Genomic DNA, 22,050 nt, shown 5'->3' with positions numbered 1-22,050 from the left:
GCTCTCCAAGGACAGTTGTCTTGTTGGGGAAGGAGAGGCGAGACAAGTTTGGTCTTGCTTTCAGCTTAGCAGGAGGAGTGAAGGGAATGCGCTGTCCAGGAGAGGGATGCGACTGGAGTAGCTCTCGAATGGTCAGTCTGGAAGGGCTTTCTGGATGGGCGGGAATTTTAGGCATTTTTTTAAGTAATAGGAGAGTGAGGTCCTGGCAGAATTGTGGGGTGGAGGACACCAGGGCACCAGGGGCTGCTTTGAGAAGACTTCTAAAGGGGTGGAGAAGCCCGGGTGTCAGTGGGCCTGGGCCCTAGAGGTGCTGATGGGAAGAGCTGGAACAGTCGGTTGGTGTGAGGTCTAGGTATTTGGATCAGAGACAGATGGTAGATACCAGAGAGCTGTAGGTGGGTGTCCTAGAGGACCAGCGGGAGAAGTGGCAGGGAGGGCAGGGGGCATTACTGGAGGTGGGGGGTCCAGAGTGGAAGTGAAGGGGACCTGTTTCTGTACCGAAGGAAGAGCTTTTGTGTATCCATCAAAACATCATCAGAGCAAAGACATTCTAACAAAACTGTGAACTCAAAGAGACTGGTGTCCAGTCTTCTCGTGGGACCTCTTCCCATCAACTTACAGGTCCCCAGACCTTCCCTTTATTAAAACAGAGGGAAGAAATCTGATACCAGCTATGTGTTCTTTCCCATTATGATTCTTTTTTTTTTTTTATAAATTTATTTATTTTATTTATTTATTTTTGGCTGCGTTGGGTTTTTGTTGTGGCATGCGGGCTTTTCGTTGTGGTGGCTTCTCTTGTTGCAGAGCCTGGGCTCTAGGTGCGCGGGCTAAGTAGTTGTGGCTCGCGGGCTCTAGAGCGCAGGCTCAGTAGTTGTGGCGCATGGGCTTAGTTGCTCTGCGGCATGTGGGATCTTCCTGGACCAGGGCTCGAACCCGCATCCCCTGCGTTGGCAGGCGGACTCTTAACCACTGCGCCACCAGGGAAGTCCCCCATTATGATTCTTTGATGTAGTGGAGTATGTTCAGAATTGCCTTAAGTTGGTGTTATTTTCATGTATTTGTTTCTGCTTTTGCTTGTAACACCCATTTTCCGCTACTCTGGGGTACGGTCTGCTCCTCCTTTTCCATGGCAACCTCTGCAAACACTTTCTCTGCTCTCAGCTGGGCACTGGCTTCTGCTTGTGTTATGCTGGTAACGGAGCCATGTCATGAGATGGGCTGACTACCTCCTTCTCAGGGACCCCCTTTATTAACTCCCCTTCCCCCAAGAGCCACCTAAATTTGAAATCTTCTGTCTCCCAGCCAGGCAGCATTTATTAAGTAGTATTAATCTGTTTTTTCTACGTGATAATCAGTGTGACCCCTCACATTTGATACAGTAGTCCAGTTTTAAAGCAAAATTAGTTTGGTGCTCTGGGTTGCCGGTGACCAAAGGAGACATAGCCTGGACGCATTAGGTACCTTAGCCCTGTGTCTGCAGCTTAGGGAAAGTGGTATCATGGTGAGGTGATTTTGAAACCTGTAAGGTGGCCAGCTTCCTCACCCCAAGTGTTAACTTTGAGAACCCTAAAGAGCTTACGTAACTTACCTAGGGGTTTTTGCCCATTAACTGGTTGCATGGGCAACCTTGATTTGACTTTGCTAGGAAGGGCTTTTAGGAGGAGGAGGAGGAACAGGAACCGGAGACCTGTGTGTGAGTAACCATCCTGGCTTCAGGGAAAACCACACCTTCCCTGTCCTGGCCAGTTACCACCTCCCCACCCCACATACCCACCCTTTCTAAAGACTTCCAGAGAATGAAATTTCACAACCTCTTAGATGTAACACCCCCATCAGGAAGGAAATCTCGATTTTCACTGAAGATTTGTCATAATTTAAAACAACAAATAAAGTGCTTCAGGGTAAAATGTTACATAAAAGAAAGGTACTGAGCTGTTAGTTGCAGTTTCACAAGACGGCTTATATTTGCTTGCTTTATTTCTTTGACTTCTAATTTTTGGACAGAGTGACGTGAATATAGTTCTGTTGTAAAAATCCAAACAGTACCGACAGAAAGTATAAAGTGAAAGTTCCCCTCTCTGCCCTGTGCCCCTTGCTGAGTCTGAAATATATTCTCTACAGTTTGATACACTATGTTCTCTCAGGCTTTTTTTCTATAATTTCTATTCATATACTTACACAAATATAGATTTTTTTGGACATAAATGGACTCATACAAAACATATTGTTCAACAACTTGATTTTAAAGGGGTGATGTATTCCACTATTTTTTCAGTCTTAATTTTATGGCCATATCAGAACTGATCTGGTTCTTTTATAGCTAGAAGAAGCTGTAATTGGTGAAATCGTTGGGGAGTAGTGAGCCTTATTCAATAGCTATATAACAGAACAATTTTGTCTTGCTGTATCAAGAGCAAGAATTATAATAAAAACACTACCCTTAAGTTTTAATGTACTGAAGAGAAATAATTGACTTGTTTATTCTGAATATTTTCTCTAGAAACACATAAATTTAACAAATTAAGCACACACATATTTTATTGACTGCCTTAGTTATAATCTTGAATTAAAATAAAGCCCATTCAAAACTTGTTAAGAGGACAGTTGTAAATACTGGATTTTGTATCCAATTCAATCAACTGTTCTTATTTGTTCACGGACTAGGAAAAAAATGAGAAGTTTTCCTGCGTTTTCCACTCCCAAATGATTCTTCCATTTAGAGTGAACTGGACTGGAATAACCTTTAAGGTTGTTGGCTACCAGACCTTCAAGGCCTTAACCCAAAGGAAGAGAACTGTTTTTCTTTAACCCTGCAGGAGCAACTATTGCTGTAAAAAGATGATCATTTCCAAGTGTTGGGTTACTTCTCAGGTTCACTGATGTGACTTTCTTTAAAACCCTGGGGGCAAAAGCAGGTTTCTTGGATGGTTCACCTTTAGACCTGATTTTTAAGAGTCGCTCTTTTGGAGGGATGGTCGTCGGATTCACATATCACAGCCAACCCTTCTTAAACGTCAGGGTTTGACCTGGCTACCACCCACCCAGAGACCACTGTTGTGTTAGAATCTCCTTCCAGTACTTTCCTGGAAAGACTTCCATCTGTTCCTTCGACAAATATTTGAGTGCCTGGTACAAGCAATCGTTGTTCTGTTATCTCAAATACCAAGAACTAAAAGCTAAAATCATGATGAACATTTGAAGTAGTCACCTGATAGGTATTTTTAATCTTCAATAAATAGAAAGATTAATGAAAGACACTCTGACGTAAGGGAACTCTTTTCCTAAGGTAAGTCTTCTTTCTTACTATTTCTTAAATCTTTTCTTCCTGTTTTGTTCTCCACTCTTCATTAGCAGCCATGAATTACACATGCCCTGGGCAGGCCTGGTGAAGGAGTAAGAGAAGGGTACCAATGATGGCGGGAGCTTGGGGGTGGGGAGAGTTGTAAGGGCAAATATCCTGAGTCCTGGCTATGTGGCACGTGCTTATTAACTGCTGGGGATGTTGTATTGGAATTGGGAGTTGCATACTTAGCTCTGAACTTCTAGGAAGTCAGAACAAAGGAGACCTAGAATAGTCACATACTTTGCCATCAGATAGGAGACAGCATCCATAGCCAGCTTTCTGCTGAGGACCCTGGTGTTAGGGGTATGGTGGTGTTAAGGCTGATCACCCTTACGTGGTACTTGGCCTCCCTTAACTCCTGTCCGGAGCCCAAGGCTCTCACCACGGTTGTTTTCCGGAAGCTGCTGGGTTAGCTCAGCTGGGTGACACGGGACACACTGACGGACTCTTCCAGGTCTGCACCTTCCCAGGGGCCTTCCCTTGACCTGGGGTGAACCCTAAGAAGCCCTGATCTGCGCTTCTCTCCCTCGTCCCTGGTATTTCTCCCTTCTCGCCCACGTCCCCTAAGTCTGCAGGTCCCAGGCAGGTTGTAAGCTGTGCCTGGCGGCGACGGCTTGAGCCCCGGAGCAGGCAGTGCTGCTCCCAGGAGCCTGTGCGCAGGGCCGGCCTTCTCCCCACGAGCAGCTCTTCTCAGAGGCCTTTCTGGTTTTCCTCCTCAGTGGTTTTGTTCCGCGGTGGTTTTGTGTTGGTTTGGAGATGGGCGGTCTGTTGGGGGGTTCTGCTTCGCAGATGGACACGTCTGTTGGTTTGTTAGAGGAGGGACTGTGCGGATAGGTGTGTTCTCGGCTCACCCCCAAGCTGGACAACCCTGCGTGACCCTGTTCAGAGATGATTTGCTAGAGCAGTTTCTTAAGGTCTTCTGACGTTTCAGTACAGTAAGGTAGCTTGCTGGAGAGTTCTGCAATCTGTCTACTGGTATTGCGTTACAAAAAAGCAAGATTGCGTTCTGAGCGCCTGCCCAGGTCTTTCTCCTTCCCTGTGTCAGGATGGGGCATGACTCTTAGCTGGGTGTCCCCGCACCTCTCGGCTGGGAGGAGCGACATCCGTCGTGGCCCCCTTTTTCTCTCACACTCCGAGTCCGGATCCTTCCACTTCACCCCCCACCCCCAAGGGTGGATTTCTAAGAAGGCTGAAAGTAGATGGAAACGAATGTGGCTCTAGACTTGAATTTATTTTAGAAGACTCTTTGCAGATCTCATTATGCATAATCCCCTTATTTTAAAGGGGTTATTATTCTGGAGGGGAGGAAAAGACTGATGGCCTGGGTGGGGAGAGAGTGGAAGGAGGCCTGGAAAACTCTCCCAGCAGACGAGAAAGAGACTCTGGGTACGTTGTCTTTGTTTTAATTAAAACGTTACGCAACACAAGTATTGCCTTCCCACTCTTACCCCACCACAGAAGAGCTGTAATTTCCCATATTTGGAATCTAGGGAGAGCCAGGCCACACTTGAGGACAAGGCCAGATTCCATCTATACTTTGAGGGAAAGTAAGTAACTGTGAGAACCGGAAGGGCTGAGGTATTTATGGCGAATCTATGGTTAATGTATGTGCTTCCTTGTCATAATTTATTCAGCAGCCCCTGATGTCCCGGGGCTGGTGCTATGCCCATCCGTAATCTGACTCTTGTTTTCTTCTGCATATTTTCCCTTTTTCAAATGTATAGGCATTCAGCTTTAATCAAGTAGGCTTTTCCTCTGTCATCTGTAACGGGGAAGGACTGAAGTCAGGTGGAGGATTTTAAGGAACTAATCGCTTAAGACGTTCAGAGCATAATCTCCCCTAGCCCCTGATCATCCTGCCTGCATCCCAGAGATTGGCAAGGTTCCGCAGAGGAGGCAGGACAGGGACTTTGGCGTCCTTTGGAGAGACCGGGTGTCCTCCTTGCTGGCGACAGAGTTTTGTTTGCCTTTGGCATGGGGACAGGGCCTACTGAACATTTGCTATGTCAAGAGAGTTCAAGACGTTCCATGAATGTGACCAGTGTTTTACCAAATCTCTGTGCTGGTACAGCGAGCAATGACAGGCCAGACACGCATGAAGATACTGTCCAGGCTCACTGATGTCTGTGCAGTGTGTCAAGGGCTGGCTCTCACGGAGATGCCGCAAAGTAGATAGGAGGCCTGCTGGTTAGTGGTGTTCACCGATGTTTTTCATGAAATTACGTCAGGTCAATCAAAAGATCAGGGGTGCGGGGCCTAAAGCTTTCACGTGCTTTGCTTGGAATTTGAATGTGACTTCATATAGGTGTCACTTATTAGGCTGTATTGGATTACAGCTGCTCTCCAAATTGTCATTTCTTTATTTTTTTTCCCACCCGCTCTCTAATGTTAGCTCTGGTTCTCGCTGCCAGAAGTGTCCTGCAAAAGAATTTGGTGAATATTACTCTAAGTGCAGCCTTTGATACTTTCTCTTAATAGGATAGTAAAATCCCTAACAACGTAGACTAACGAGGAAGATTAGTTTGAATTAGAAAAATGTCCGAGTTACCAAATATTTCTCCAGAACTTCACTGTTAGTACCTTTGAGTAAATACTGTAACTCAGACTAGGCTAATAGAGCACCTAATAAAGATCCTTGGGGCATCCTGCTTTAGGAGAGAAATAAGAATGATTTGCACTTAACGTACCAATTGTTTATGTAAACGGCGTTTCTGAAATACTAGACTGTGCTTAAAAACAGTTTGTTCTATTAAGTATTTTAAATAATCCCCACGAAACTCCATGTACTTATGCTGCTGGCAGTTTCTGTGTGGTATACGGACCTGTTTTTCGAGGACCTAATTCAGCCTTATCAGCAATGTTAGAAATTCCAAGTTGGTGAAGTCCCTGACACTTATGTCCCCAAATTAGTTAGATCACTTTGCCAAATGCTTCCACAGCACCTGCACTTGTCTACTGTAACATGAATTAATAAGTTTAACGAATATCCAGTGCATTCTGCTATGTGTTTGGCTGTGTGTTATATAGAGGAGACACAGCCATCCTTGTGGTTTATAGGCGTGCAAAGAAGTCAGGCAGTAAACACATAAATACACATATAATTAATTATAATAGTGCAGCTAAACTGTGTATTCCTTTCTTTAAAAACTGAGATGACTTTTTAGTCAATGGTTTAATGCACTAGACTGTAAGTTCCATCAGGACAGGGATTATGGCTGTGTAGTTGGTCATGGTGTCCCAAGCCAGTTGCCTGGCACAGAGTAAATATTAGGTTGAACTGTGTGACATTGCCGTGTTTGTAGGTCAAAAGCGGTTGAGGGGCTTCCCTGGTGGCGCAGTGGTTAAGAATCCGCCTGCCAATGCAGGGGACACGGGTTCGAGCCCTGGTCTGGGAGGATCCCACATGCCGCGGAGCAACTAGGCCCGTGAGCCACAACTACTGAGCCTGTGCGTCTGGAGCCTGTGCTCCGCAACAAGAGAGGCCACGATAGTGAGAGGCCCGCGCATCGCGATGAAGAGTGGCCCCCGCTTGCCGCAACTGGAGAAAGCCCTCTCACAGAAACGAAGACCCAACACAGCCTTAAATAAATAAATATTAAAAAAAAAAAAAAAAGTGGTCGAATATCAGCAGTGTCACACAGTTCAACCTAATATTGCTCCGTCACTGTGTATCGAATGTTGCATACGTGTCATAATCGATGAGTTCTGAGAGTGGCTGCATTCAACACAGTTTTCTTTAGCCAGTGAAATCCCAGCTACAGTATTTGAAAAGGAACTCCAAAACTTCCAATAGGTAAAAACTCATGGACCTGTGATGTAGACGTAGGGCATCTGTGAGACTTCAGAGCCTTGTGTTCAGTATATTTTCTATACAGTTCTTTGTGCATTTTCCACTCAAGGGTGGAGGCATGTGCCTTTGGGGTCTGGACTGCTGTCCGTAGCCCAAAGAATCTGGGAGAGTGTGCTGGAAAGCTGAGCTGGGAGGCAAGGATAGGAACAGGGTGGCCTGAAGAGGAAAGAGGGTGCAGAGACCTGTGAGCCCAGCTGAAGGAGCCATCCCTGACCCTGAGTGAAGGGAGGACTTGTTTTCAGAGCCCAGACCTCCTGTGCTAAGGTATTCATGGTCCACAGACTTGTGGTACCCATGATGTGCTCAGAGACCTGCTAGGCACTGGGAACCTCCTTTGTGCCTGACCGGCTGTGGGCTGGATGTAGACCCCTGGCCCAGTGGAGGCAAGGGTTGAAATGAGGAGAAGGCCCAGCTGGGCCCTGCTGGGAGAGGCCCAGCCCTCTGGCCTGGTGCCCGCTCCCTGGATGTGGAACTGGGAGTCAGGCCCAGCCTAGGGTTTGGACCAGAGCTTCCCAACCTCCTCTGCTAAGTACTTTTTTGCATCTGTTTGGATTTCATGGCCCTCTTTCCATTTTCTATGCACAAATGTCCAATTGTGCCACTCTATTATAATGCTCACTGTTTTCTCACACCCACAGGATAATTCCTAGTTTGGCTGAATTCCACTGGTATTTGTTGAGCATCCATATGTGCCAGTGCAGGATGGGTGTGGCAAGGAGGGAAAACGCAAGGGTGCATGACGCTGGGCCCTGCCTGTGGCAGACACTGTTGGTTACCTACACAACAGCCATTTGTTTTCTCTTCTTGTTGGCAGAGCCCTGATTTCCTTTGAATGTCATGCCCCCCTCCCCGCCTCCCTGCCAACTACTCAAGGAAAGGTAACTCTGCTTTAAGCTCCATGGTAAAAGCTGATTGATCCAAGTCAGTCATGGATGCCCGTAGTCTAGATATGGGCGTGTGACATCGTTTTGGCCAATGAGATATGAGAAGTCCTCTGGGGAGGGTGGGGAGTGGATTCTGGGAAAGACGTTTTCTCTCTTAAAAGGAAACACAGAAGGGACAGCTCCATGCACTAGATTCTTGGAAATGAGGCAGCCATTTTGTCACCATGAGGAAAGCAAATCTGTTGAGGCCATCAGAGGGGAAAAGATGGGAAGAACCAGCGTCCTTGATGTTAGAGCCACTGAAGAATGAGCAGGCCAACCTTGCACTTTCTGTCATCACTGTTTCAGCCAAAGGAATTGTAAGCAGTTAGGGTAAGGAGTCCCCAGAGAAAAAGAACCAGGCATGGCTTTCTTGACATAAGAGAAGCCATTTTTGGCCTAAGTTATTTTGGGATCTGAGCCTGGCCACAGTGCTTGCCCTTGAACAGACCTCAGTAGTTAATAATCTTAAGGGAACAAAAGAATGCAAGAACTGTTATCAGGCAAGAGATAGTAAGTATATAGCAAAGATAATAGATCAGTTATAAAGACTCCCAGTTCTCTTTCAATAGTAAAGATTAGCCTGAAGCGCTCAACCGCCAGATCAACTGGAACCTAAGGGATGATGATGTTGACCTTTTCTGACCCTCGTGACTTCAGTCAACTAAAGCTTAGACTCTCAACCACCCAAGCCCCTCCATGAATATGCATGTACCCGGAGCTTAAAACTATCCTAATCTTGCTGTTCGGGGTGACACTGCTTTGGGAAAGACCCCCAGTGTTCTCCTTACTTGCTTCAAGTAATAAATCCTTCCTTCTCCTGATCTTTGGCTTGGTTGTGTCTTTCTTGGCTCAACACCCATCGAGAGGCAAACCCAGTTCTTCGGGTGAGAGAATTGATGTTTTCCACTACGTACAGTTGAAGGCAACCTATATTAGACACTCCCTCCAAGGAGCAGGAGATAGGATTTATTCTTGTAAAAGAGTGCAACGTAGATTCTCATCAGAAGGCACACTAGGCAGAGACAGCGCTTAGCCCTGTGGTAAACCAGAAGAGAAAGAGGTTAAGTATGTTAGTGGGAAGGACTCAGCTGAGGAGGTCGTATTTGGAATGGATCATGAGGTAGGATTAGGATTTGCACGGGAAGAGCGGGTGGCATGAACGGACCTGTGGAGATGGGAGTGGACATGGCTGTGGCAGAGAACAGGGCAATTATGTCCTGCCTAGTTCCACAGGCAGACTCTAGAGCACTGCAGATTGCAAGCTTAGAAGGTGACCCTTGATTTATACAGTGGGGAGGATTGTGGGCCCTTGAGCAGGGGAGAAACTAAGAAAGTGGACCTTGGAAGGGAAGATTAGGCAGCCGTGTACCAGGTCGATGGGAAGGGAAGAAAATACAAGCCGAGTGACCAGTTTAAGCTCCTGGAATAATTCAGTGGTTGGTGGTGAGATTTGAGTTGAAAGTAGTAGGAAATGGGGGAACATATCAAAGGAAAATTGTAAAGGAAAGTAACTGTTAAAAGAAGGGAGGATTGAATGAAGAGATGATTGAATCTTGCATCTAGAAGATGACTTGACATAAAATGGAAATTTGGAAGAGGGGACTGAATTTAGGAAGATGCTGTCTGTTTTTGCCACTGGGGTTTTGAGGTAATGATGGAAGCTCTAAGTGATGAGACCTTGAATTCATTTGAAAATAGGGGCTTGACCTTGGGAATGAGAGGTCTTAGGACTTAGACGATGTGGCAGAGACATCAGCTCACCAGATGTGCACGCACTCCTCCAAATTTTTGCAGATTTTTTGACGCTGTGTGACTAATGTGAGCCAGTGAACTGGGTGAGGAAGTGACAGGTGCCATCTCCTGGCCGAGGCAGCTAAGAGCCTGTATTCCTTCATTTTGTCCTCCCCTGCCACAGTATCCTTGGGACCCAGGGCCAGGGGCCGGGGGGCGTGGCCACAAAGGGAGGAGTGCCATCCTTCCAGGATCAGACTTGGATTGCTCCACCTTTAGCTGGGGATCCTTGTGGAAGCCAGGTCTGGAGCTGTGGCACTGCTGACTGCTGTTTGTGATGCAGGTGATAGATAAGTGGTCTTCAGGTGACACTTTTCCATCTACTTCTGACTTGATTTGCTCAGAGATCTGTGTTGAAGGAGCTAGAGCTTGCTGGCTGAGGTTTATCCTCTCTCTGGGGCTCTGAGTATTTTTGGAGGGTGAGTTTACTTCCACCCCCAAGGCCCTTTAGCTTAGGGAGATCCTTGTCCCTGAGCCATGTCAGCGAGATGGCTGCTCTCTCCCATCGGTCACCAGAATGTCAGTGGCTTGCAGAGGGGAATGTTTGGGTGACTGGTATCCACTGGTGACCAGCTTGAGCATCTCAATCATCCAGCTAAAGGTGGAGCTTCAGGAAGAAGTTCCAGACCTCTAGACTAGACAAAGAATGAGGTACGAAGCCCACCTTTTTCACGTTTCCTAGCCTGAAAAGATTCCGTATGTGCCTTTCTTAAAGGCTCAGGAGCGTGGATCTCAGCCCTTGGAGCACGGGCGTGCTTTGTTCAGTGCCGTGTGCATTTGGCCTGGCTGACTCAAGTTGTTTTCCGAAGGGCAGGGGCCCCGACGCAGTGCTGGGAGGCATTTGGCATCTGGTTTTCGTCAGGCAGCGAGTAAAAGTGCAGATGCTGAATCTGATCTTGCTTTAAACAAAGCAGAGTTAGACACAAAGGAAGGGCCTTTGTGCGGCGCCTCTCCTGCTCCGATGTAATCTCTGCTGTGTCCTGTTTCTCCTCTAACTGAGAACTTTGACTCTGCAAATAAATACTCAGAGGAAAACCCTTCAGACCTGGGGACAGCCGGCATGGGCCACCGGGGCTCTTCTTTATGATTTGCAAATTTAAAGACAGGGAGAGACTGTTTCTCTTTTTCCTGTTTCTCATGGAGAGTTGGTGTTTTTATTTTTCCTCCACTTTCAGCAAAATAGGGCTGTCATATATATTTGTCGATGCTGTCCTGTTCATGGGCTCGTTTTACCCACCGCTCTCCCTGCTCCCTCTGACAGGCCCAGAAGGGCCAAGTCTAGTCCCAGGAGGCGCTGTCTGTCAGCCTGGCCTTTCCTTTGTCCATCCATCCATCCGTCCACCCGACCACCATTCGATAAGCATTGGTTATTCAGCCAGCGGTGTGATTTGGAGCAAGTTACTTAACTCTTCTACGCGCACATTTCCTTATCCGAAAATAGCAGGAGCCACTCATTTGGGTTATCGTGAGACTTGAGTGGAACCATCGGGGAGAGATCTTAATGTAGGAGATGCTCCGTAAGTGGTAGTTATCATTGTTGTTCAGGACCAGGGTGCCACCCTAGTCAGCTGACGGCCTCAGGTTGCCTTAGATACGTGGTCATTTGGAGGTTGGATTTAGGCCACAGTACATACCGCTGAGCCATTAAGGCACCACCTTTGGACCACATTGTCACCTCCCTCGGGATATCTTGCTGTTCTTGTTTCAGTCTTGGCGAGGCCATTGTGGCTGAAATCTCTGAGCCTTTGACCAAATGGCCCCTGGGCGTTGCCCAGCTTTGGTGTTCTCTCACGCTGACAGCATCGGGTGGCTCTGAGGGGTCCTCCCCCCATGGTCTGGGTGCTGCTGCCTGGGTCTCGTCTGCCCTGCAGCAGTCACCTCTTTTGCCACCTGCCACACCTCCGCCTCTGATGTCCCCCCATGTGTCAACCATTGTTCCCTCTTCTCCATCTCCTCCAGCACCTGTTCCTGTCAACACTGCTGTCTCTTGCCTGTTCTTCAAGGTTTCCTTCGTTTTACGTTCTCTCCCGGTATTTTAGGGAGCAGTGTTGACATCCTCTGTGTACCGTACTGGGCTTTACTCCAGAGAACCTGCACTGGCCCTGTGAGTGTCAAGCAAAAAGGATGTAATTAGAGTGTCCTGGAGAAAGGGAGTGGTTTATCACCGGGTGGCGGGGAGGGTTTGCGGAGATAGCAGCCTTACCTGACTTGGTGTCACCTGAAACACAGGCATCTAACAGGCAAGAAGGCTCTACCAGGCTTTCCCGAAGGACCCACAATCTTGTTCCCAGTTTCCTTTGTTGCCCAGCTTAGCTGTCTGCAACTAATGCCCTCTCTGCATTTCACCCCTGACAGCTCACTTGATTCTGCCTCTGGCAACTTTAGTTTCCTGTGGGTTCTCGTCTATGGCCACTTTCTGCCTCATTCCACCTCCATTCAGAGAACTGAGGAAATTCTCACTTTCGTTATTTTTTTAATTTATTTCTTTTTTAAATTTTATTTAATTATTGGCTGTGTTGGGTCTTCGCTGCTGCACGCAGGCTTTCTCTAGTTGCGGCAAGCAGGGGCTACTCTTTGTTGCGGTGCGCGGGCTTCTCATTGCGGTGTCTTCTCGTTGCGGAGCACGGGCTCTAGGCGCGCATGGGCTCAGTAGTTGTGGCGCAAGGGCTCTGTAGTTGTGCCTCACGGACTCTAGAGCACGGGCTCAGTAGTTGTGGCGCACGGGCTTAGTTGCTCTGCGGCATGTGGGATCTTCCCGGATCAGGGCTCGAACCCATGTCCCCTGCATTGGCAGGTGGGTTCTTAACCACTGCGCCGCCAGGGAAGCCCCTCACCTTCGTTATTTATGAGCCCAAACTAACCCTGTCTTGGCTGGAAAATGTTTTGTGCCAAGAGGAACTTTCAGAGTAAAATAAGACAGTAAAGAACTGGCACCATGAATTTCCGAGCCTTTTAAAGTTCCTAGAAGTCCTTTGGATCCATTCCCTCTTTTTGACCCACCTCCCCCCGCACCAAGTCCCCCGCTTCCTCCTAAAGATACTGACGATGGCATTTAACCAGAAACCAGGGAAAGGAATGCTCTGTCCTGGCGCCTGCGGGAAGTGGCTGGAGCTTGTGTTCTGTGTCGCAGAGCCCAAGGGTTCAAACGGGTGGGGACGAACCACATTGTGTCATAAAGGAGACTTTGTCCTGCCCCAGCTCAGCTCTGTGTTTAAGCTGACGACTTTATAGGGAGATGATGCAGTTGTGGGAAAGCACTTCTGTGACCCCTCGTTAAAGTAGAGGAAATGAGAGACCTGGAGGCCACAGCCAGGCTGGCCTTGGGCAAAACGGTCAAGCGCTGGGCTGTCCCACCCACCTCTGTGCTGTCCCCAGCCTCAGCCCCTTCCCCAGCAGCCGCCTCCATGAGCTCCCCCCACCCGCCCCGCCCCACCCAGGCTGTGGCCTTTGTCCTTCACGCTCCGCGGCGTTTTCAGTTCCTCACTGGGTCCCCCGGCTCATCCCTGACACCGGCTGGTTGAAGGCTGACTTACACCGGGGAGGGCGGGTCGGCAGAAGCTGACACTTACGGACCCCCACTTGGTGCCAGGTCTGTGCATTCACTCACATCCTCCGACTTCATTCTTGTCATTTAGAGCCAGGGGACAGTGAGGCAGCCCTGGTACAGATGGCTGTACAGATGGCACAGTTGAGGCACAACAAGGTTATGTGATTTCTCCAAGTCACAGCCAGCACGGGCCACTTCTTTGAACTCTAGTTAAGGAAAAGGAACCTAGTATTGTTTTGATTTGCTTTATTGTGGTATAATTTACATACAACAAAATTCACCGATTTTAAGTGTATAATTCGTTGAGTGTTGACAAGTGTAAACAGTCATGGAAACCACCATCACAAACAAATGTAGAATGCTCCCATCACCCCCAAAAGCTCCCGCCCCACATCTCCAGGTCCAACAACCACTGATCTGATTTCTGTAACTGCAGTTCTGCCCTGTCCAGCATGTGGTCCACATGGAATCCTACAGTGTGAAGTCTTTTGAATCTGGTTTCTCTCGCTCATCAAAATGCTTCTGAGATTCATTCATGTGGTTGTATGTGTCTGGCTCATTCCTTTTTATGGCTGAGTAGTATTCCATTGTATGGATGTATCACCATTTGTTTCTCCACTCCCCAGCTGATGGACATTTGGTCTGTTTCTAGTTTGGGGCTATTATGGATAAAGCTGCTCTTCTGTGTGTAAGTCTTTGTGTGGACATAGGTTTTCATTTCTCTTGTGTAAACACCGGGAGTGGGATTGCTGGGCCATATGGTGAGTGTGTTTAACTTTATAAGAAACTTCCAGATCGTTTCCCATAGTGATGCACATCTCACATTCCCACCAGCAGAGAATGAAAGGGACCTGGTACATTTGACTTCTAATCTCGGGCCTTTCTGGTCATACTGTAGTGTCACTCGCTGCTGAGGTTTTAGTGGCTGATAGTTACGTTAACGAGTCCCGGGCCGGCCCTTCTAAGAGTGGGTGTCTGGAGAGGTTTCCGTGTTTGGAGCCAGTTGATATTGGAAAGGGTTTATGGAGGCGCCCTCCCGCCAATCAGGGCAGCCTTATCATCTGACGGCCATGTACTCCGTGGGCATCCTCCTTTGCTGGCTTTCCCACTGGCCGTCACCTCGGTTCACAATTCAGAGTCACCCGTGGATTTGCGATGCTATAACCGGGGCCCTCTTGCAGGGTGGACACTGGAACATTCTACACATGTGTTGTTCACTTCCCCAGCCATCATGGCCCCGTGGGATAGCTTCAGGCCAGAGCTGGAGTTGGAGACGCCCTCTCCTCAGCGACGGCAGGGACAGGAGCCACTGGGAGCTGTGGGCAGGCTCCGCGCCGGAGGGCGTTTTGCTGGGGCCTGGGCAGCTGTTTGGCGGCCGCAGTTTCACGGGCATCTCAGGGCTGGAGCTTGCTCAGGATGCTCCTGAACAGGCACCCAGCGACCGCAGTGGCCTGGATCATTTTCCTGTTTTGTGCCGAGGTTTTGACAGAGCCCGTAAGTGGTAGCAGTGGATGCACTTCGCCCTGGTGCGGCCTCCGGGGGAAATGGAGAGGAGGAGTTTGAGGACCTGTGGTTGGGTGTACTTTTTTCTTTACTTGTGGCAGCATTTCCTGAGTGGTGTTCTTGGTAGGGGTCAGGATGGAAGGAAGCACAGGCCATCCTTTCTAAAGGAGTGATATCCGGAGTGCGAGTGCGCAGCTGTTTGTCCTGCAGCACGTGGACCGTGGAGGGGCCTCACCACGTTGGGGCCACAGGTCTGGGGAGGTCAGAGCCCACTGGCAAACCCACCTGTGGGGGCAGAACGAGCCCTGCCCTCGCAGTGAGACGCCCTGGCTGCTGCCCTTTCCTTGACTCCTACTGGCTTGATGACCTTGGGTGAGTCACTGACTCCCTGGCCCTTAGCTCCTCACCGAGGAGTAGGAACAACGTCCCCGTTGCCCAGGGATTTGGATGCCAACCGCCCTGCCCACAGGGAGTCCTGAGTGCGTGCAGTCCCTTCCTGCAGCCGTAACCTGGCCTCAGCTCCCCTCCCTTCCTCTCCCCGGGATCTGATTGCTGCCCAGCACCCCCCCCCCCCCCAGGAGGACCAGGCATGGATGGGTGCCCCTGGGGCAGGCCGGCACCAGGTGACATCTGCTGAGAATGGTCAGCCTCTGAGCACCCGGCCTGGAAACTTCCTGCTTGCTCCCTTAGACTGGCAGGAATAGATGCACAAAAGAGCACAGAGCTGCTGACGAGCGGTCCAGAGTCGAGGACACAAAGGACTGCAGGGGAGTGGGTCAAGGCCCCTGAAGGTCCTGCCACGAGTGCCCATCCAAATGAGATCTCAGTGGCCCAGGGGTGTGAACAGAACAATTGCCGGGATTCTAGCGCAAGGAGGATGCTTTAGAAGAGGGAGGCGTGGGACTTCCCTGGCGGTCCAGTGGTTAAGTCTCCGTGCTTCCATGGCAGGGGGCATGGCTTCCATCCCTGGTTGGGGAACTAAGATCCCGCATGGTGCCATGGGAGGGACGAGAGCATTGATCTGGGAATCTGGAGACCTGGCCTCTCTAAGTCCCTTTGTCAGGAACTGGTCGTGTGACCTTGGACAGGTTGACCTCAGCTCTGGAGTGCATTGCCTCTGCAGAGGAGCTGGCGCCACAACCCCGGCCCCTTTCACTGTTCACACTGTGCTTTCTGGACCTGTGGGCTTTGTTACTGGCTGGTAAATGCCTGTGGTTAATGAATAATTGCTTCAGGGGCAGAGGTGGGCGAGTGACGACTATGAGTGAAGATGTGTGGGACACACGTGTGTGAGATGATTTTAGGCAACAACATTCCGAGGAACTTGGAAACGACTTGCTGAGTGGTTTTTGCTGCAGGCTCGATGGCAGGTGGCCCTGGTAGCCCCCGGCTCACACCTGCCACCCTGAGCTCCCAAGGCCCACTGGAGCCGTCATTGATGACGCTGCGGCCGAGCCTCTGCCCTGCACCTGGCGCTGCCACGCCCTGCCTTTCAGTACACTTCAGACATCCTGCGTCCCAGTTCTACACCACTGGCTATAATTCTGGTTGAGGCTTTCCCTTTTCCACATTTTCTTAATCCAGTTGAGCTAATCTACCTTTTCCTACCTATGTGACAGGAATTTTTAGCTCCCTCTCGGGTCAAATTTTGCTCTGTCTAGAATTCCACTCTGTGTTTCTTTGGGGATTATCTTTTATATCCCAGGCATCCTGACCAACTCCATTGCTTGGACCCCTGCCCTGTAAGCGTGGAGACTCAGGTCCTACCTGCTTGGAGGCACCCAGAATTCTAATATGATTCATGATGGTTACAGTCTCACTCAAAAGCATACAGTATGACCTCTTATCCTTACTGAAGTCATTCCAGACTTAAAAGCCTAAGGACCATTTTTTTTTTTTCACTAAAAAGTTTTTTTTTTTTTTTTTAATGAGGTAACAGGTAATTCTTGCACATATTAAACAACAAACTTGGGAGTATGAAAACAAATGTTCTGTAATTCACAGTAAAATTTCATGGAACAAATACTTGAGTGATTTTGAATGGTGATCATCCTATCAATCGTATGTTTAAAATCTGATAACGTTTAATTAGGTGCTACAGTATTGTAAAGGGTCATCAGAAACACCAATTTGAGAAATAATGTTCCTAACTCTTCTGACTTAAATCACAACACAATTTGAAAGCCCCCTCTCCCAGCTTCCTTTTGTCCTCTCCTACCTGTGGCTCCAGGCTCTGCCCTTTCTGAAGGTTGCCTTCCTTCCACTGTTACAGGGGCTCCTCTTTGTTGCGTTTTCTTTGCTCCAAATGCTGCTGCTGCTTTTCCTTATTTTAATTTTTTATTGTGGAAAATTTCAAATATAGACTAAAGTGGAGAAAATAGGATAATGAACCCCCATGCACCTATCACCCAGTTCTAACAATGATCAGCTCATGGCCAATCTTGTTTTATGTGTACCCTTGCTCACTTCCGTATCCTTTCTGTATTATTTTCCAGAAAATCCAAGGAAAACTTTTTCTATTCCCATGTGTTGTTGAGAACTCTTGCCCACTAAGCTGCATTTATTAGTAATGTACTTTCTCATTTAAAAATAATTTTCAGAATAACAAGGAGATAACATTTCATCCCCATCAGATTGGTGACAGTGTAATAGTCGAACAATACCAGGAGATGATGAAGATACAAAAAGAATACTTAGACACTGACCTTGGGAATATAAAATTGGTGCACCAGTGTTGCAGAATCATTTGGGCAATGTCTCCTGTGACCAAAGATACCCCTAGACAAACATTTACAAGAATATTTATTGCAGTGAAATGTTGGAAACGTCTGAAAAATTCATCAACAAGAAAATGAATTTAAAATTTGTGATGCATATGGTGAATATTCCTACAATGAAATGTGATCTGCAGCAATCAGAATGAATTCACTAGAGTGACATATGTCAACAAGGATTACTCTCAAAAGTGTTTTGTCAAGTAAGAAAGATGCAAAAGAGTACGTACAGTGTGATGCCATTTTACAAAGTTTTAAATCGTGCAAAAATTATTAATATGTTTTTGGAGACATACATGTATAGTAAAAGCATAAAAATGCATGAGAGTGATAAATACCAAGTTCAGGATGTTATTTCTGGGGTGGGTAGGGGTAATTGAATTGGGAAGGGAGTGAAATAGAGACTTGATCAATGTCTAATGCTTTCTTTCTTTCTTTCTTTCTTTTGCAATTAATTAATTAATTAATTTGGCTGCATCGGGTCTTAGTAGTGGCATGCGAGATCTCTCGTTGCGGCATGCAGGCTCCTCCTTGCGGCGTGCGGGCTTCTCTCTAGTTGAGGCATGCGGGCTCCAGAGCGCGCAGGCTCAGTAGTTGCGGTGTGTGGGTTCTCTAGTTGTGGTGCAGGCTCAGTAGTTTTGGCATGCGGGCTTAGTTGCCCTATGACATGTGGGATCTTAGTTGCCCGACCAGAGATCGAACCCACGTCCCCTACACTGGAAGGCAGATTCTTAACCACTGGACCACCAGGGAAGTCCCATAATGCTTTCTTTCTTGAAAAAAAATCTAAAGCAAATGTGGCAAAAATGAGGATTTGACTGTCTTGGATGTATACAGGTATTTATTATTCTCTATACTTTTCTATATATTTTAAATACTTTCTCATTCAAGAAGTAAATTTAAGAAATGTGTAATTGTTCTTCATCTTCTGACGAGCTTGAGATGGTCACTGTGTCACATGATGTTGTCAGCATCTAAACCAAAACTCAAAAACTTGTCTAGTCCTGAGAAAATGCTTATTTTCTTTGTCATCCGATGACATTAGATCACAGTTTCTCCCTAAATTTAATGGATTCCTAGAAGTCCACGACTCCACGGATTTTCCAGACGCTCATATTGATAGTTAGCAAAAGCCAAGTAATGAAGCCCTAAGGATTTGACTTAACAAGCTTATAGAAGAAGCAATTGCATTGTATTTTCTTTTTCCTGTTGGAGAAGGTGAGGACAATGTGAAGAGGGGAGACTGAGGAGGGCATCCTGTCTTGCCTGTATGGGGACTGGTCCTAGATGCAGCTTCTTCCCTTTCATCTGCAGTTGGTTAATACCTGTTTGCAGTGGAATAGGGTGGATGGGCCTTGGAAGAGGGAGGGTTTAGATAATGAGAACTGGTTGACCTGATGTGTCACAGGATTAAGGGCCCATCTATAGTGAGACAAACCCCTCAAGACCTAGTCCCTGCCCCCCATCTTCACCTCTGCTCACTGCCCACCTCCATTCATGCTCCCCTTCCAGCCAGAGCCCACACCAGCCCTGTGAGTGAACTCATCCTTTGTTCTCTGGCCTCTGGCTTTGCCTGTGCCCTGTCTTCTCACGTGGCATGAGTGCCTGTACCTGCTCCTGGGCTGCCTGCCTGACTCCTGCTTCCAAGACTCAGATCAAGGTGCCCTCCGTGTGACGCCCTCCCTGACTCCCCGGGCTGACCCCGCCTCCCCCGGTACCTGTACAGCAGGCTGCTTGTGTGGGGCTGGTGCTTAATTCCACCTGTCGTGCAAGTGGAGTGGTTCAGAGTACAGACTCCATGTGTGCCCTGGGCAGAGTGCTTAACCTCTCGGCGCCACACTCATCTGCAAATGAGGATAAGGATGGCAGCTACCTCCTGCTGTTGTCGTCAGGGTTAAATGTTGTCATGTGTATGAGGCGTTCAGAGCAGGGCCTGGCAGGATACTTCTGCGAGAGTTAGCTGGTGCTGCTGTCGCCATTCTTCCGTTTTCTTCCCTTCCTCTTTCTTTTCACTCTTCCTCCTCTTCTCCCTTCCCTCCTTCCTCTTCCTTTTTCCTTCTTGTTTAGCTCTTCAACACCGGAAGATGGAAAACATTGGAAGCAAAACCTATAGGTGGGAATGAGTCATGGCGGGCTTGGGGGGAAAAGGCAAATTGTGGAAGGACAGGTAAGAGTCAGATTAGATAGATGGGGGAGCGAGGCCAGAACTTGGGAGCCTTGAATACCAAGAGGAGGAGTTGGACATGAAGGGATTGGTAAAGTGGAGCCCCTGGGCCATTGTTCCTGAGGCGGGAAACTGCCGTGGGGGACATAAGTGGCAGTAAGTTACTGGGTAGAGTGGCTGGGGCGGAAGGAGAGAGTGGCAGTAAGGAGCCAAGTATTAAAATATGCGAAAGACCTTTAAGATTGAAGAGAAGACAGCTGGACAGGGCTGCTGATGGTGGCAGAGGAACAGGAGAGGCTCTGGCGAGGAAGAAGCAGGCTTGGGTGAAGGGGTAGAGTTAGGCTGCAGGAAGCCACAAAAAGAGGGAAGATAGCAGAGATAACATTTTTTTGTTGTTGTTTAAATTTTATTTTTAGTTTTAATACATGTGGAATGGCTTAGGATTTGGCATCAAATTGGTGTATTTATTGAGCATACCTGCTGCGGATGCCAGCTAGAGACACCATGAGCTCATACACTTACGGGCAGGACAAGAGCAGGGAAACACTGTGCCCAAGCATCGTCGTCAGAGTTCTGTGGCTGGGTTAGGTGTTGCAGGATTCTGTCCTCCACCTTTCTGCATGTTTCTAGTCCGTTTTGATGAAGGTAGAGGTCATACTCCTCCAAATCATTTCAAGTTGTGTACATCACTTTAAAACAAGAAAGGACAGCAAGTATGTGGCTTGATGAGGAAGAAAGAGATGGGCTGATGGTCTGGGTCCTGTTAGGACGGACAGGGATAAGTGTCCTTATCCTGAATAAGTTCTGAATCCAGTTGCACAAGTGTGGGAGGGGCAGGTGGTGGAAGGATGGAAGGTTTTAGCCGGCAGGCGTCAACCGCGTGATGTGGCCACCAAACAAATCTGTCTTATCTGCACTAAAGGAGATGCGGTGTCTAGAGCCGAGGGGTAGTGGTCTGCTCGCTCCGTGCTGACCAGACCACGCGTGGGGAAGAGCACAGAGTTCTGGGCAACACGCTTGGTGGGACAGAGGCAAACTGGAGCCCGTTTGTAAGAAACAGGGAGAGGAACCAAATCCATGTCATGCACAGCCACGAAAGATCTCCAGCTGTTCGGCCTGGAGACGAGAAGCTTCAGAGCTTCTAGATGGCGAGCTCCTTGAGGTTCAAGATCGTTCTGTGCGTCTCTTTGTAGCCTCAGTGTCTGCTTCAGTGTCCAGTGCCTAGAATGTGCTCGGTTATTGCCCATTGAATGGATAAATTGAGAGACTGGGTTTGTCCAGGACCCTGGAGCCCGATATCAGTTCACAGTAAAGAACTTTCCAATAGAGCTTCCCCGCCTGGGCTGCCATCAGCGACGATGTGCCTCTGTGGGGAGAATGTCCACAGTCAAGTTTAGGTGGGTGGTTAGACCAGTGGGCCCCAGGAATCTATCATTGTTTACATGAGTCAGGACTTTTTGGTGGAGGGGAGGAAGGGGGAGTGGGTAAAGATGTGTAATCATTGAGGGTGGCCAGGAGCAAGTAGATTTGTAAATGAATCTGGTGGCAAATTTACTTACAAGTACACACCCCCGTCCCCAAAACAGTGCTTTTTACAATTTCTAGATAAAATGCCCTAATTTGAAATAGCATCGAGTGGAATTCAAGTTAATAGTGTGAACGGCAGTACCATCTGCTTGGCTTCATGGCCCAGTAGATCTGCAGAGCCATTTGTCACAGTTTGTTTTAAAGCCAGGAAGAAAAATACTCCTGGATGCCATCCAGAACTTCTCGTGGAGATGCTGTCTTTGGAATGTGGAAGGGGTGGGTGGTGAGAAAGCTGCCCACTTGGGCAGAAGGAGGGCCATGTGCTGGGAGGCAAGAGACGGGGGTTCCAGTTTCCCTCGCTGTCTTGCTCATGACCTTGGGGAAGTCGCACAACCTCTCAAGCTTTGGCACCTGGTGTGGAGTGGCCCGGCAGACCGCAGCTTCTCCATGTCAAGGCTGGGCCAGGTGACTGTTCATTCTTTCATTCATTCAGCTAGTATTTTTGAGCTCCTATTAAGTGCCAGGCACCATTCTTTTTTTTTTTTAATTTATTTAATTTATTTATTTTTGGCTGCATTGGGTCTTCGTTGCTGCGCACAGGCTTTCTCTAGTTGCGGCGAGCAGG

General features: G+C 48.2%; 1 protein-coding gene across 4 annotated transcripts in view; it reads left to right on the top strand.

Annotated features, from left to right (window-relative positions):
- The window catches only part of IGSF3 (immunoglobulin superfamily member 3), a 100,565-nt gene that overhangs the window by 7,989 nt on the left and 70,526 nt on the right, over window positions 1-22,050 (top strand). The window lies entirely within an intron of this gene.

This window comes from Balaenoptera ricei, chromosome 1 (genome assembly GCF_028023285.1).
Source record: "Balaenoptera ricei isolate mBalRic1 chromosome 1, mBalRic1.hap2, whole genome shotgun sequence".
NCBI classification, from domain to species: domain Eukaryota; kingdom Metazoa; phylum Chordata; class Mammalia; order Artiodactyla; family Balaenopteridae; genus Balaenoptera; species Balaenoptera ricei.
Note: the sequence above shows the minus strand (reverse complement) of the source record. Positions and strands in the feature narration are given on the sequence as shown.